Source organism: Elephas maximus, chromosome 2 (assembly GCF_024166365.1).
Source record: "Elephas maximus indicus isolate mEleMax1 chromosome 2, mEleMax1 primary haplotype, whole genome shotgun sequence".
NCBI classification, from domain to species: Eukaryota; Metazoa; Chordata; class Mammalia; order Proboscidea; family Elephantidae; genus Elephas; species Elephas maximus.
Window position 1 is genome coordinate 231,438,256 of NC_064820.1, and position 12,831 is coordinate 231,451,086.

General features: G+C 40.9%; 1 protein-coding gene across 3 annotated transcripts in view; it reads right to left on the reverse strand.

Moving 5' to 3' along the window:
* C2H21orf58 (chromosome 2 C21orf58 homolog) overlaps positions 1 to 12,831 on the reverse strand; it is a 41,202-nt gene that overhangs the window by 3,748 nt on the left and 24,623 nt on the right. The window lies entirely within an intron of this gene.

Sequence of the window (12,831 nt, forward strand, 5' to 3'; positions counted from 1 at the left end):
CTGGAAATGCGACCGTATTTGGGAAAAGATTCTTTGCAGATGTGATTAAATTAAGGCTCTTGAGATGGGAGATTATCCTGGATTGTCCGGGTGGGCTTTAAAAGCAATGACGAGTATCCTTATAAGAGAAAGGCAGAGGGAAATTTGAGACAGAAGAGACGGTCATGTGAGAATGGTGGCAGAGATTGGAGTCCTCTAACCACAAGCCAAGGAACGCCTGGGGCCACCAGAAGGTGGAAGAGGCAAGGAAAGATCCTCCCCTAGAGCCCCCAGAGGGAGCACGGCTCTGCTGATACCTTGATTTCAGACTCTGGCCTCTAGAATTGTGAGAGAATGTCTTTCTCTTGTAAACCATCCAGTTTGTGGTGATTTGTTACAGCAATCCCAGGAAACTAGTATACTCACCAACCCTGGGAGTTATGAAACATTTTAATGTCTGCCAATATGAGAGGTAAACACTGGTACTTTCCACAGCAACTAGATCCTGGAAACACGCAGTCTGAGAGGTTTTTTTTTGGATTCACAGTGGAAGGATAGGTCTCCTAAAATCGTCCTCCCAAACAAATAAATGTGAGCCCAGCCTAAGGCGACTTGGGGTCAGGGTTCAGACAGGCACACCAGGAGCTGGGGCTGGGATGCCAGGCCAAGGTTGTGAGCCAGGGGCCCGCAGGAGCAGGAAGGGAGGGGTAGCCAGAGTCAATCCCTGAAGCAGTACAGCTGTGGGAACATCCACCCTGGCAACAGCCTGAAGGCGGAGAAGCTCAGTCTGACAGTGCCGCTTGGGACAGATCTCGAAGCAGACTCGAGGGGTCCTGGGGCCAAGGCATCCTCTGCCCACCAGCAGAAGCATGCCCCTCAGAGGGAAGCTTCCCAAGTCAGGCCTACAGAATTTGCATAGAACAAAATCAAGATGGAAAAATTGGACGACTAGACCCACTGGACAGAAGAGAGAGTCCAGGAATAGACCCATGCCCATCTGTCACCTGACTTATGATGAAGGAGCCAGTTCAGTGCAGTGGGGGAAATAATGGTCCTTTCAATAAATGGTTCAGGGTAAAATTGATATCCTCTCTCACAGCATACACAAAAACCTATTCCAAATGGATCGTAAATCCAAATGTGAAAGGTAAACCAAGCTTCTAGAAGAAAATATAAAAGAACATCTTCATCATCTTTGGTGAGTAGAGATTTCTTAAACAGGGCACAAAAGGCATAAGCCATAAAAAAGAATACCCTAAAAATTGGACATTATTAAAGTTAGGAACTCTTGTTTATCCAAAGACACTGTGAAGAGGGTGGAAGGGCAAGCCTCAAAATGGGACATGATATTTGCAACAGACAGATCAAAAAGGACTCAATGCATAAAGAATTCCTATGGATCAATAGGAGAGGCAGATAAACTAAAAGAATAATGAGAAAATACTCGAATGGGCATGTCACAAAAAAGGACATTCAAATAGCCAATAAATACATGAAAAGGTGAAAGGTGAATTAAAACCAGAATGAGAGACCATGACATACCCACCAGACTGGCTAAAATGGAAAAAAAAAAAAATCAGAAAAACCAAGTGTTGGTGAATTAACGTGGGGCAACTGAAATTCTCATTCACTTCCATGGACTGTAAACTAATGTAAATACTTTGTAAAACAATTTGGTAGTATTTCTGGACTAAGAAATCTCATTCCCAGGCATGCACCCCACAGAAATATGTATGTCCATTCATCAGAACGTGTAAACAATCAGGTGTTCATAGCAGCACTGCCTATAATAGCTCTGAACTGGAAAGGACCAGAATACCGAACCACAAAAAAATGAGTCCACAATTTGTGTGATAATAATACAATGGAATAACATGGTAGGCTGAATAATGGCCGCCCAAAGATGTCCACATTCTAATTCCCAGGACCTGCAAATTACATGGCAAAAGGATCTTTGCAGGTGAGAAAATTATCCTGGACTACCTGGGCAGGCCAAATGAATTCCAAGAATTCTTGTAGGAGGGAAGCAGGAGAGTCAGAGTGAGTAGTAGGAGATGTGATAATGGAAGCATCTCCAGCCCAGTAATGGAAGCATAGGTGGGAATAATGATAGGGAGGAACCAGGAGCCAAGGAATGTGTGCAACCTCTTGAAGGTGGAAAAGGCAAGGAAACAGATTCTCCCTAGAGCCTCCAAAGGAACACAGTCCTTTTGGCCCATTTTAGACTTCTGACCTCCTGTAAAATAATAAATTGTGCTGTTTTAAGCCATTAAATATGTGGTAATTTATTACGGCAGCAGTGGGAAACTAAAACAAACAGTATGCATCAATGAGAATAATCAAGCTACAACTATTCCCAAGATGTAGAGCATCTCACAAACATAATATTGGGTGAAAGAAGCCAACTACAAAAAGTACATAGTGTAAGACTTAACAGATATGAAGTCTGAGGACAAGCAAAACTAATCTATGGTGTTAGAAGTCAAGACAGTGGCCACCCTGTTGTCAGGAGTAGTGACTGGAAAAAGGTACAAGGAAGAAAAGAAGGGGTATGGCTTCTGACGGTTGATGAGGACCTATGTGCTATTTACGTAAGTGTCTTCACTTTTTGAAAAATTGTCAAGCTGTGTGATTATTATTAGTGTACTTTCCTGTATGTATATTTCAATAAAGTTTTTTTTTAGTTCATGACCTATCTCTTTCTCTCTCACACACACATATACAAGGTTCCCAAATACAAGAGAAGAAAAACTATGAGTAAAAGCTAAGAGAAACAACTTCCGAGGTGTGCATTACACAGTATAAAATGCTTAAAGAAATAAAGAGATGTTTAAAGAAGTAACTGAGAATTTTTTAAATAAGCACATAACAAGAAACTATCAGGAATGAATAGGAGGACTTAAAGATGGACATTCTAAAATAAAAGTATATTTGCTAAAATTTAAAAAGATTCAGTGGATGAACAGAATAGTTGAAGAGAGAATCAGCAAACTGGAAGACATATTCAAAGAATTTTTCTGGGATATATCAGAGAGATTTTTTAAAAATGGAAAACATGAAAGGACGGTTAGGTGGCTTGGAGTATAAAAAGAGAGACTAAAAGCTCACATTGGAGTCCCAAGGGGCAGAATGGAGGATAGAAAATATTTAAAAGGATAGTGATTGTACTTTTTCCAAAACTAACAAAACATAACCTTACAACAAAGGAAGAGAGTCAGGAATAGGAGAAGGAAGTGGAATGTGTGGCTAACTGCCTCCATGAACAACTGCCTTCTTTGCAATGAGGCCAGAACTGGATGGTGCCCAGCTATCATTACTAAATGTTTTGATCAAAGATCCTGTAGAAAAATCCTGATCAAATGATCAAAAGCAGAGAAATGCAGAACAGAATTTCAAATTCTCATGGAATCCAGACTTTTTGAAGCCAGGGAGGCTGAGTGAACCCCTGAAACTACTGGCCTGAGATAATCTTTAAACCTTAAACGTTAAGCCAAAAATATCCCCTGAAGTCATCTTCAAACCAAACAATAGTTTAGCTTTACTAGTAAAGAATGTCTTCCTTGAGCATTGTGCTCTTTTAAGAACTATCTATAGGGCATCAACTTGACAACAGCAGCTTGAAAGATTACATAAGAAACTTAGGGGGCAGTGAATATATATTAATGGAGGATGAACAATTCAGAAAAGGAGGGTAAGAATGGCTGCACAACTTGAAGAATGTAATCAACGTCACTGAATTGTACATGTAGATATTGTTAAAATGGTGTATGCTCTGCTATGTACATTCTAAACAACAAGAAATAAAATAAATTAAAAAAAATAACCTCACAGAACCAAGACGCATATTGTATCCAAATCAGGATGAATAAAAAGAAAACTGTACCTTAACACATTTTAGTAAAACTGTAAAGCATCCGAAACAAAGAGAAGACCTTGGATATAGCCAGAAAGAAAAGACAGATTATCTAGAAGGGAATTGCAGGGAATGACAGCAGATATCTCAAGAACAACAATGGGGGTCAGAAAGCAGGAAAATAAAATCTAGAAAGGATCGAGAGAAAGTAACCATCTATACAGACTTGAGGAAACCCTGGTGGCGTAGTAGTCGAGTGCTATGGCTGCTAACCAAAGGGTCGGCAGTTCCAATGTGCCAGGCGCTCCTTGGAAACTCTATACGGCAGTTCTACTCTGTCCTAGAGGGTCGTTATAGGGTCGCTATGAGTCGGAATCAACTCAACGGCACTGGGTTTGGTTTTTGATTTTATATGGATTTGAATATCCAGCAAAACTATTATTTAAGAACAAGGATAAACAAAAACATTTGTAGAAAAGTAAACACTTTTCAGAGACTCTTCTAAAGAGACTGTCCTAAAGGAACTTTTTTTTTATTGTGCTTTAGGTGAAAGTTTACAGCTCAAGTTAATTTCTCATACAAAAATTTATACACATATTGTTACGTGACCCTGGTGGCAATCCCTGTAATGGGACAGCACATTCCTCCTTTCCACCCTGGGTTTCCCATGTCATTCAACCAGCTCCTATTCCTTTCTGCCTTCTCCGGACAGGAGCTGCCCATTTAGTCTCTTGTACATACTTGAACTAAGAGCACATTCTTCAAGAGTATTATTTGATGTTTCAGAGTCCAGTCCGTTCTTTGTCTGAAGGATTGGCTTCGGGAATGGTTTTAGTTCTGGGGCCATGTCTTCTGGGGTTCCTCCAGTCTCAGTCAGACCATTAAGTCTGGTCTTTTTATGTGAACTTGAGTTCTGCACCATATTTTCTCCTGCTCCATCAGGGACTCTCTGTTGTGTTCCCTGTTAGGGTGGTCATTGGTGGTAGACCGCCACCACCTAGTTCTGGTCTCAGACTGATGGAGTCTCTGGTTTATGTGACCTTTTTGTCTCTTGGGCTAATATTTTCCTCGTGTTTTTGGTATTCTTCATTCTCCTTTGCTCCAGGTGAGTTGGGACCAATTGATGCATCTTAGATGGCCGCTCGAAAGCTTTTAAGACCCCAGATGCCACTCACCAAAGTGGGAATGCAGAACATTTTCTTAATAAACTTTGTTATGCCAATAGATCTAGATGTCCCCCGAACTGATGGTCCCCAGATCCCCACCCCTACTACTCTGTCCCTCGAAGTATCTGCTTGTGTTCAGGGAACTTCTTAGCTTTTGGTTTAGTCCAGTTGTGCTGACTTCCCCGGTACTGTGTGTTGTCCTTCCCCTCACCTAAGATAATTCTTGTCTAAAAAAAAAAAAAAAAAAAAAAATTTTTTTTTTTAATCTAATTAGTGAATCCTCCCCACCCTCGTAACCATCAAAGAATGTTTTCTTATGTTTTTACAATAGTGGCCTCATACAATATTTGTACTTTTGAGACTGACTAATTTCACTCAGCATAGTGCCTTCCAGATTCATCCATGTTGTGCGATGTTTCATGGATTCATCATTATTCTTAATCGTTCAGTAGTATTCCATTGTGTGAATATACCATAATTTGTTTATCCATTCATCTGTTGATGGGCACCTAGGTTGTTTCTTTTTGCTATTGTGAACAGTGCTGCAATGAACATTGGTGTGCATATATCCATTTGTGTGACAGCTCTTATTTCTCGAGGATATATTCCAATGAGCGGGATTGCTGGATTGTATGGTACTTCTATTTCTAGCTTTTTAAGGAAGCTCCAAATCAATTTCCAAAGTGGTTGTACCATTTTACATTCCCACCAGCAGTGTATAAGTGTTCCAGTCTCTCCACAACCTCTCCGATGTTTATTATTTCGTGTTTTTTGGATTAATGCTAGCCTTGTCAGGGTGAGATGGTATCTCATTGTAGTTTTGATTTGCATTTCTCTAGTGGTTCACAATTGTGAGCATTTCCTCATGTATCTATTAGCTGCCTGAGTGTCTTCTTTGGTGAAGTGCCTCTTCATATCCTTTGCCAATTTTTAGTTGGGCTATATGCTTTTTGTTGTTGAGGTTTTGCAATATCTTATAGATTTTAGAGATTAGACTCTTATCAGATAAGTCATAGCCAAAATTTTTTTCCCAGTATGTAGGTTGTCTTTTTAGTATTTTGGTGACTCTTTTGATGAGCATAGGTGTTTGATTTTTAGGATCTCCCAGTTTTCTAATTTTTCTTCTGGTGTTTGTGCATCACTATGTTTTCTATTCTGTTTATGCCATGTATTAGGGCTCCTAATGTTGCCCCTATTTTTTCTTCCATGATATTTAAGGTTTTAGATTTTATATTTCAGTCTTTGATCCATTTCGAGATAGTTGTGGTGTGAGGTATGGGTCTTTTTTCATTTTTTTGCAGATGGATTTCCAGTTATGCCAGTACCATTTGCTAAAAGATTGTCTTTTCCCCATTCAGTGGACTTTGGCACTCTGTCAAACATCAGCTGCTCATGGGTGGATGAATTTACATACATCTGGAGACTCAATTCTGTCCCATTGATCTATGTATCTGTTGTTGTACCACTACCAGGCTGTTTTGACTATTGTGGTGATATAACAGGTTCTAAAATCAGGTAGTGTGAGGCCTCTCACTTTGTTCTTCTTCTTCAGTGATGTTTCACTTATCTGGGGCCACTTGCCTTTCCATATGAAGTTGTTGGTTTGGTTCTCTATCTCATTAAAAAATATTACTGGAATTTGGATCAGGATTGCAATGTATCTGTAGATCGCTTTGGGTAGAATTGACATTTTCACAATGTTGAGTATTCCGATCCATGTGCAACATATGTTTTTGTAGGTCTCTTTTGGTTTATGCAGTGGTGTCTTACAGTTTTTTTTTTTTTTATATAGGTCTTATATGTCTCTGGTTAGATTTACTCCTAAGTATTTTATCTTTTGGGGGGGGGCTATTTTTATTGTACATAGTACTGTTTGATGATTTCCTCTTCGAAGCTCTCTTTGTTGGTGTAGAGGAATACAGCTGAATTTTTTTTTTTTAGTAATTTTTATTGTACATTAAGTGAAAGTTTACAAATCAAGTCAGTCTCTCACACAAAAACTTATGTACACCTTGCTACATACTCCCAATTACTCTCCCCCTGATGAGACAGCCTGCTCTCTCCCTCCACTCTCTCTTTCATATCAGTTTCGCCAGCTTCTAACCCCCTCTACCCTCTCATCTCCCCTCCAGGCAGGAGAAACCAACATAGTCTCAAGTGTCCACCTGATCCAAGCTCACTCCGCACCAGCATTCCTCTCCAACCCATTCTCCAGTCCAATCCATGTCTGAAGAGTTGGCTTCGGGAATGGTTCCTGTCCTGGGCCAACAGAAGATCTGGGGGCCATGACCACTGGGGTCCTTCCAGTCTCAGTCAGACCATTAAGTCTGGTCTTTTAATATAAGAGAATTTGGGGTCTGCATCCCACTGCTCTCCTGCTCCCTCAGGGGTTCTCTGTTGTGTTCCCTGTCAGGGCAGTCATCGGTTGTAGCCAGGCACCATCTGGTTCTTCTGGTCTCAGGATGATGTAGTCACTGGTTCATGTGGCCCTTTCTGTCTCTTGGGCTCGTAATTACTTTGTGTCCTTGGTGTTCTTCATTCTCCTTTGATCCAGGTGGGTCGAGACTCATCGATGCATCTTAGATGGCTGCTTGCTAGTGTTTAAGACCCAAGACACCACTCTTCAAAGTGGGATGCAGAATGTTTTCTTAATAGATTTTATTATGCCAATTGACATAGATGTCCCCTGAAACCATGGTTCCCAAACCCCTGCCCTGGCTACACTGGCCTTCGAAGCATTCAGTTTATTCAGGAAACTTCTACGCTCTTGGTTTAGTCCTGTTGTGCTGACCTCCCCTGTATTGCATGTTGTCTTTCCCTTCACCTAAAGTAGTTCTTATCTACTATCTAATTAGTGAGTCCCCTCTCCCACCCTTCCTCCCTCCCGCCTCTTGTAACCACAAAAGAGTATTTTCTTCTCAGTTTAAACTATTTCTCAAGTTTTTATGATAGTGGTCTTCTGCAATATTTGCCCTCTTGCAACTGACTAATTTCACTCAGCACAATGCCTTCCACGTTCCTCCATGTTATGAAATGTTTCATAGATTCCTTACTGTTCTTTATCGATGCACAGTATTCCATTGTGTGAATATACCATAATTTATTTATCCATTCATCCATTGATGGGCACCTTGGTTGCTTCCATCTTTTTGCTATTGTAAACAGTGCTGCAATAAACATGGGTGTGCATATATCTGTTCGTGTAAAGACTCTTATTTCTCCAGGATATATTCCAAGGAGTGGGATTGCTGGGTCATACGGTAGTTCTCCCCCACGTGTCTGTCAGTTTGAAGTACTGTGGGGGCTTGTGTGTTGCTGTGATGCTGGAAGCTATGCCACCGGTATTCAGATACCAGCAGGGTCACCCATGGAGGACAGGTTTCAACTGAGCTTCCAGACTAGGAAGGAGGACCTGGCAGTCTACTTCTGAAAAGCATTACCCAGCGCCATCGAGTCGATTCCAACTCATAGTCGATACCAGCAGGGTCACCCGTGGAGGACAGGTTTCAACTGAGCTTCCAGACTAGGAAGGAGGACCCGGCAGTCTACTTCTGAAAAGCATTACCCAGCACCATTGAGTTGATTCCAACTCATAGCGACCCGATAGGACAGAGTAGAACTGCCCCATAGAGCTTCCAAGGACCGCCTGGCAGATTTGAACTGCTGACCCTTTGGTTAGCAGCCATAGCACTTAACCACTACGCCACCAGGGTCTCCCTAAAAAGCATTAGCCAGTGAAAACCTTATGAATAGCACTGACTGGAACATTGTCTAATATAGTGCGGGAAGATGAGCCTCCCAGGTTGGAAGGCACTCAAAAGATGACTGGGGAAGAGCTGCCTCCTCAAAGTAGAGTCAACCTTAATGACATGGATGGAGTAAATCTTTCGGGACCTTCATCTGCTGATGTGGCACGACTCAAAATGAGAAGAAACAGCTGCAAACATCCATTAAGAATCAGAACCTGGAATATACAAAGTACGAATCTAGAAAAATTGGAAATTGTAAAAAATGAAATGGAATGCATAAACATTGATATCCTAGGCATTAGTGAGCTGAAATGGACTGGTATTGGCCATTTTGACTCAGACAATCATATAGTCTACTATGCTGGGAATGACAACTCGAAGAGGAATGGTGTTGCGTTCATTGTCAAAAAGAACGTTCCAAGATCTATCCTGAAGTACAATGCTGTCAGTGATAGGATAATATCCATACACGTACAAGGAAGACCAGATAAAACAACCATTATTCAAATTTACACAACAAACACTAGGGCCAAAGATGAAGAAATAGAAGATTTTTATCCGCTGCTGCAGTCTGAAATTGATCGAACTTGCAATCAAGATGCATTGATAATTACTGGCCATTGGAATGTGAAAGTTGGAAACAAAGAAGGATTGGTAGTTGGAAAATATGGCCTTGGTGATAGAAACAATGCCAGAGATCGAACGATAGAATTTTTGCAAGACCCAAGACTTCTTCACTGCAAATACCTTCTTTTACCAACATAAATGGCGACTATACACATGGACCTCACCAGATGGAACACACAGAAATCAAATTGAATACATCTATGGAAAGAGACGATGGAAAAGCTCAATACCATCAGCCAGAATGAGGCCAGGGGCCGACTGTGGAACAGACCATCAATTGCTCACATGCAAGTTCAAGTTGAAACTGAAGAAAATCAGAGCAAGTCCATCGGAGCCAAAATATGACCTTGAGCATATCCCAGCTGAATTTAGAGACTATCTGAATAATAGATTTGACGCATTGAACACTAGTGACCGAAGACCAGACGAGTTGTGGAATGACATCAAGGGTATCATCCATGAAGAATGCAAGAGGTCACTAAAAAGACAGGAAAGAAAGAAAATACCAAGGTGGATGTCAGAGGAGACTCTGAAACTTGCTCTTCAGCGTCGAGCAGCTAAAGCAAAAGGAAGAACTGATGAAGTAAAAGAACTGAGCAGATTTCAAAGGGCATCTCGAGAAGACAAAATAAAGTATTATAATGACATGTGCAAAGAGCTGGAGATGGAAAACCAAAAGGGAAGAACATGCTCAGCATTTCTCAAGCTGAAGGAACTGAAGAAAAAATTCCAGCCTCGAGTTGCAATAGTGCAGGATTCCATGGGGAAAATATTGAATGATACAGGAAGCATCAAAAGAAGATGGAAAGGAATACACAGAGTCATTATACCAAAAAGAATTAGTTAATATTCAACCATTTCAAGAGGTGGCATATGATCAGGAACCGATGGTACCGAAGGAAGAAGTCCAAGCTGCTCTGAAGGCATTGGCGAAAAACAAAAAACGAAAAACAAGGCTCCCAGAATTGATGGAATATCAATCAAGATGTTTCAACAAACAGATGCAGTGCTGGAGGTGCTCACTCGTCTACGCCGAGAAATATGGAAGACAGCTTCTGGACTGGAAGAGATCCATATTTATGCCTATTCCCAAGAAAGGTGATCCAACCGAATGTGGAAATTATAGAACAATATCATTAATATCACACACGAGCAGAATTTTGCGAAAGATCATTCAAAAACAGCTACAGCAGTATATCGACAGGGAACTGCCAGAAATTCAGGCCAGTTTCAGAAGAGGACGTGGAACCAGGGATATCATTGCTGATGTCAGATGGATCCTGGCTGAAAGCAGAGAATACCAGAAAGATGTTTACCTGTGTTTTATTGACTATGCAAAGGCATTTGACTGTGTGGATCATAACAAACTATGGATAACACTGCGAAGAATGGGAATTCCAGAACCCTTAATTGTGCTCATAAGGAACCTTTACATAGATCAAGAGGCAGTTGTTCGTATAGAACAAGGGGATACTGATTGGTTTAAAGTCAGGAAAGCTGTGCATCAGGGCTGTATTCTTTGACCATACCTATTCAATCTGTATGCTGAACAAATAATACGAGAAGCTGGACTATATGAACAAGAACGGGGCATCAAGATTGGAGGAAGACTCATTAACAACCTGCGTTATGCAGATGACACAACCTTGCTTGCTGAAAGTGAAGAGGACTTGAAGCGCTTACTAATGAAGATCAGAGGCCACAGCCTTCAGTTTGGATTGCACCTCAACATAAAGAAAACAAAAATCCTCACAAACGGACCAATGAGCAACATCATGATAAACGGAGAAAAGATTGAAGTTGTCAAGGATTTCATTTTACTTGGATCCACAATCAACAGCCATGGAATCAGCAGTCAAGAAATCAAGAGACGCATTGCATTGGGCAAATCTGCTGCAAAGGACCTCTTCAAAGTGTTGAAGAGCAAAGATGTCACCCTGAAGACTAAGGTGCGCCTGACCCGAGCCATGGTATTTTCAATTGCATCATATGCAAGTGAAAGCTGGACAATGAATAAGGAAGACTGAAGAAGAATTGACGCCTTTGAATTGTGGTGTTGGCGAAGAATATTGAATATACCATGGACTGCCAAAAGAACGAACAAATCTGTCTTAGAAGAAGTACAACCAGAATGCTCCCTAGAAGCACGGATGGCGAGACTGCGTCTTACATACTTTGGACATGTTGTCAGGAGGGATCAGTCCCTGGAGAAGGACATCATGCTTGGCAGAGTACAGGGTCAGCGGAAAAGAGGAAGACCCTCAACGAGGTGGGTTGACACAGTGGCTGCAACAATGAGCTCAAGCATAACAATGATTGTAAGGGTGGCGCAGGACCAGGCAGTGTTTCGTTCTGTTGCGCATAGGGTTGCTATGAGTCGTAACTGACTCAAGGGTACCTAACAACAAGAACAGCAACATGATAGTTCTATTTCTAGCTTTTTAAGGAAGCGCCAAGTGAATTTCCAAAGCGGTTGTACCATTTTACATTCCCACCAGCCGTGTATAACTGTTCCAATCTCTCCACAGCCTCGCCAACCTTTAGTATTTTGTGTTTTTCAGATTAATTTTGTTGGAGTGAGATGAAATCTCATTGTAGTTTTGATTTGTGTTTCTCTAATTCTCCGACTCGACGGCACTGGGTTTTTCTGGGTAATGGCTAATGATCATGAACATTTCCTCATATATCTGTTAGCTACCTGAATGCCTTCTTTAGTGAAATGTCTATTCATATCTTTTTCCCATTTTTTAATTGGGTTATTCATCTTTTTGTAGTTGAGTTTTTGCAGTATCACGTAGATTTTAGAGATCAGGCGCTGGTTGGAAATGTCATAGCTAAAAACTTTTTCCCAGTCTGTAGGTAGTCTTTTTACTCTTTTGGTGAAGGCTTTGGATGAGCATAGATGTTTGATTTTTAGGAGCTCCCAGTTATCTAGTTTTTCTTCTGTATTCTTTATAATGTTTTGTATACTGTTTATGCCATGTATTAGGGCTCCTAACATTGTCCCTATTTTTTTCTTCCATGATCTTTATCGTTTTGGATTTTATGTTTAGGTCTTTGATCCATTTTGCGTTAGTTTTTGCGCATGGAGTGAGGTATGGGTCTTGTTTCATTTTTTTACAGATGGATATCCAGTTCTGCCAGCACCATTTGTTAAAAAGACTGTCTTTTCCCCATTTAACTGCTTTGGGGCCTTTGTCAAATATCAACTGCTCATATGTGGATGGATTTATGTCTGGATTCTCAATTCTGTTCCTTTGGTCTATGTATCTGTTATTGTACCAGTACCAGGCTGTTTCGACTACTGTGGCGGTATAATAAGTTCTAAAATCAGGTAAAGTAAGGCCTCCCACTTTATTCTTCTTCTTCAGTAAAATGCCTTACTTATCCAGGGCCTCTTTTCCTTCCATATGAAGTTGGTGATTTGTTTCTCCATCTCATTAAAGAATGTCATTGG